This window comes from Saccopteryx bilineata, chromosome 2 (assembly GCF_036850765.1).
Source record: "Saccopteryx bilineata isolate mSacBil1 chromosome 2, mSacBil1_pri_phased_curated, whole genome shotgun sequence".
Classification (NCBI taxonomy): Eukaryota; Metazoa; Chordata; class Mammalia; order Chiroptera; family Emballonuridae; genus Saccopteryx; species Saccopteryx bilineata.
This window is the reverse complement of record NC_089491.1, coordinates 227,511,706-227,516,599: the sequence shown is the minus strand read 5'-3', so window position 1 is coordinate 227,516,599 and position 4,894 is coordinate 227,511,706.

The window sequence follows — 4,894 nt, the reverse complement described above, 5'->3', positions numbered from 1 at the left end:
ATGGGTGCCAACAAGCAGGGGAGGGAACATGGCATGTAGGGAGCCACAGCAGTTCAGGGGCAAGAGCCCTGGGCATGCTGTCAAACTCAAATTCCACACCCAGTGCAGCCGTGACTTTGGACAAGCAACCCCACCTCCCAGGGACTCAGTGTCCTCATTTGTGAAATAAAGGGAGCTGAGAGACTATAGTTCTGACCATCCTGACACCCTGATGGTCTCTGGTGATGAGAAATTCATGTCTGTCCAGAGCCAGCAGGACAGCCAGCAGGGCAGCCAGCAGGGCAGCCAGCACAGCGAATGGGGCATTCTGAGCTCAGACACCACACTCTATTCTCTATTCTCCCACTGTGACCTTAACAGAGGTGGTTTCAGCTGACAAACAAGCTACTCTCAAAAGGGACTGGAGTTGTCCCAGTCTAGCAGCTGTGCAGCAGTCCAAAGCAGCTGCTTGCACCATCTGAGCAAGGCGAGGGAACCCAAGAGGCACAAGTTCTGGGAGAATCAAGGGACAATATTTTGAGAGGCACGAGGGTGAAAGAACTATAAGGAGCCTCTTCTCCCCTTTTGAATCCAGGCCAGCTCATCATCATGCCCTCCAGAATCTTAAAGGCGAAATCGATCAGGTGCATGTTTTCTAATTCCCCGGCTATTTCCTGCACTACTGAGAATCAATGAACAGCCCCGGAGTCTGTAAATTAAGAAATCTGTAATAGGGTTGCAGAGTGGACTGAAGGGCATGGGTTATATAAAACAAAGCCTTGGGCCTTGCCCAGGGAGACAATACATGACCACAGCTTTGGAGTCTAAGCGTGATGCTTGAACCTAATTATTTCCTAGGATGCATCACTGGCATGTTCCCTCTGCGCCCGTCTCGCCCCTGATGCTCTCCCCTGCCTGCAGGTGGGACTGGGCTCCAGTCACTGATGACTTCCTCCGGGCCAACACTGCAAGGAACAAGAGGAGGACCAGGAAAACAGACCCACTTGGGCATCTCAAACTTCTTTTCACTTACAGCTGACACAACAATTTTAGCTGAAATGCTGGAATAATTTTACTTTCCATTTTTAGCATGATTCTTACATACCAGAATGAAATACGGTTTTGAAAACTGGTCCAAAAAAATGAAATATGTTTATTTTTTTGGTTTAAATAAAGCCTAATATGTCATAAAATATGAAGTAATGCCTAGTAACCTGGGTTGCTTTTTTTTTTTAAAGCAGCTTCCCCCCTGCTCTTTGTGGGACCTGGTGGTAATGTTGATCCATGCCACAGTGCATCGGCTTCACTCTCAGCTTCTGGCTGACCCCTTAATACGTAAATTAATTGGGTAACGTGAGTCAATAAATCAGAATGCATACTTATTTTTTATTAACTCTGTTGCCAGCACACTAATTCATAACATGTGTTTCATAAATTGGAAGAATGGCTAAAATATTTAAGTGTAGACTTTTACATGATATATAGTTCTAAAAGTCAGGTGCTGTGAATAATTCATTTATCATTCATTCATTCATTCATTCATCAAGAAGTGTTCATTAAGTGCCTACTAAGAACCAGTCATAATTCTAAGTACTAGAGGTAATGGAAGAATCGAGTCAAGGAGGGGCAATCAGTGTGCAAATTCTAACACACAGGTTTATGATGGAGGTGTGGACAGTAGGGGTTGGTGTACAGTGAGGGTGGGGCCACACCCCTGCCACCCTGTCATCCAAGGTTTCAGAGGGGCAGAGTTGTGTCTGGAAGGATGACTGGTGACCCACTGGACAAACAGATGGGAAGGAAGGATATAGCGACAGAAAGGCATTCCATTCCAGGTGGCCGAAATTTCCTCCGCAAATGCCTCAAGGCACAGGGAGCAGAGCAATTCAGACTGACTAGGATGTAAGGTCCTGGAGAGAGAGGGGAAGTGATGTGTGGGAGCGGAGTAGAGGAACAGCAGAACTTAGAAAACTCTGAAGGGTACACTAAGGAGTTTGGGCTCCATCCAGAAGGCAATGCAGAATTTCTGAAGAGCTTTACGCAAGAAGGACAGCGTGGTCAGATGTTTAAAAGATCACTATGGAAATAAGCTGGCTGATGGCTTAGGGGAGGGTGGGCAGACACTGACGGGAAGGAGACTAGCTTAGAAGGCTGTATCAAGTCCCAGATGAGGGATGATGGTCTGGGGTGAGTCAGTGGCACTAGGGAGAGAAAGCAGAGCATAGATTTTAGGAACTATATTTCCTGGTGTATAAAACACGCCCTTTTTCAAAAAATTTGGGGTCTAAAAACTGGGTGCATCTTATATAGTGGTTGTAGATTTTTTTACTTACATTTCCTGCTTTTTTGACAGTGATGAGTTGTATGAATTTTATGATGAATAAAATGAGTTCAATAACTTTATGTAATACATTTTTTTTTTCAAATTTTGGGCCCCATAATTAAGGTGTGTCTTATACATGGGAGCATCTTATACATGGGGAAATACAGTCTATCTTTTTTGTTTTCTGTTTTTCTGGATTCAGAGAGCTATAATTGATACAGGTACTTACAACAGCTCAATGGCAGGGTTTGCTCATAGATGCAGGTGAAGGGGGAGGCAAGTCTGGTTGGTAATTGGATGAATGGCAGCACCATCAACTCTAGTATGGGAGAGAAGGGGAACCAGGGGCTCAGGAAGACCACGAGCTCCCTCAGCCACGGGGATTGGAGGGGGTCTGGGGGATATCCAAAATGCAGGTACTCAATCAGCTATTGTATGGATGGGTCTGAAGCTAGGAAATAAGTCTGGGCTAGCAAAAAACTTCTGGAAATCATCACTGCCATCACTATGGAAACCAAGAGAGAACGTGTGATTGCCCAGGAGGGGTGGGTGAAGGAAGGGAAGTCCAGGAAAGAGACAGATACAGAGATGAGCCAGAGGGGGACAGAGAGGGGTCTACACAGACATCACCAGGTAGAATGCCTCAAGCGTGTGAAGTCATCAGTGGCAAGTGACACAAAGAGGGAGGACGGACCACTGCATGTGTCCCTGCTTACAAGCTTCAATCTCCACGAAAGTGGCAGAAGGCTGGCACTGAGTATTCACCTTGAACAGGGAGGTGCCAGATGACACAAAAAGAGAAAACCCAATGGCTCTCAAACTTTTATGTGCATCAGGAATTAATGATGCCTAGACCTCACCCTCAGAGATTTTGATACAGTGGGTCTATGGAAGATCCCAGGATCAGCATTTTTAGCAAGCGCCCAAGAGACTCTTGCTCTTGGCAAGAGGACAGAAAATCCACTCTTAGAAACACCACAGAAGTGCCCCCTATTAAGTCAAAATTGGGGGCTTTTCTAATAAAAGTATTTCCCCGGGGGCCCATACTATCAGTTTCTCTTCTACTTGGAGAGACCCAGGATGCTTCCGAAATGGTTTAATCATCCAAGTGACTTTACCCTTATAGCCCTCAGCATCCTTCAAATGAAGGCAGCAGTTCTCACAATGGGGAGAAGAACTAGGTGTTGAAAAAAAAATTATCTATAGTGTCATGGTTCTACCCTACCTCCTTAATCAGGTTCCCAGAAGCGGAGCCCCAGGAATCTAGAAATTTCCAAACCCTCCGCAGTTGACTCTGTGGTTCAGCCAGGTTGAGAAACAACTGAACAGATTGCCTCCAATCCAACATCAGTCCTTAAGAGCCCATGAATTCAGTGAGCATCTGTGAGAGGAATTGTGTCCCACTGCCAAAATAGGGCCCTCATAAACCTCCTGGTGAGGAGGAAGTTTAGGATTCTTTGATGTCAGCAGAGCCTGAGATAGAAACTTTAATTCGACTGTGAGTTTCCAGAGTAAATATTATTACAATGATATAGAATGTTAGCTGGCCCAGTTAATTAAGCCGTTGAAGCGCTTAGATGGATCAAGGACGCCCTGATGTAAACAACTGGTTCCACAGTTACTACTCTCGAGTTCAATGGCCTCCTCAAATCAGTCAGTGAAGGTTTGCCATTGTTGTCCTAACAAGAGGGGTCCAGAAAGGAAGGGTCCAGAAAAGAGGAGTCCCTTCATCTATTCCAAAACAGGAAAATTCAGTAAGTGCATATTTAAGTCAGTGCCAAATAACAAATTCTTTGGCTAATATGGATTATTAAGGAAATGAGATGCCTAGTAAGAGACATAAAGGGCTGATAATCACTGTCATTTCAAAAGCCCCATTTCTCCAGAGGCAGAGGTGACAAATACTTACAATAGAGCTGGCTACTCCTCTTAAACTTTTCATCCTTCCTCTTGGGGCACCTTCATCCAGGGTTGTCAATGCCCCATGGCCAGACTAGGTTTTGCGGAAAGAGAAGCAGAATGAGTAGGGAGCACATGGCAAGTTAGCACTGAGAACCTGTGTGCAAGGTGCACCTTGGCCCTCCAGGATTTTCTCTTAGATGGCCCTGGGGAGGTATCATCAGCTTCCTACACAATAGATGGCTCCTGTTTGAAAAACCTCAGCAGCATCCCCAATGCCTACATAGTAAAACTCCCATTGTGTATAGAGGCAAGCGAGGGCCCAGTGCCCTGGGCCTTGGCTCCCCTCACTTCCCCTACCAACCTTTCCCTGCTCTCCCTGCCCCACGTCCACATAGGAGCATTAAAGTTCTCACTGTCCACAACTTAGGGTCCTTCTCTCCATGTGCTGAAGCCTCCAGTGCAGCCCTTTCCTGCTGTCTTTCCTCACCAGGCAAATCTCTCCCATTTCCCAAGAATGAGTTCAGATAGTACTTCCTTGGCAAAGCCTTCCAGATTACTGCAAACATTCATCACCGAGGTTGGGATTTATTGCACCTAAGAAGTTCCTCGTCCGTCCTGAGCCATCCATATGTAGTGGTTAAATGAGGGCAAGAAATGCACAGTCTTATGGACCAAACCTTTCCATCATGG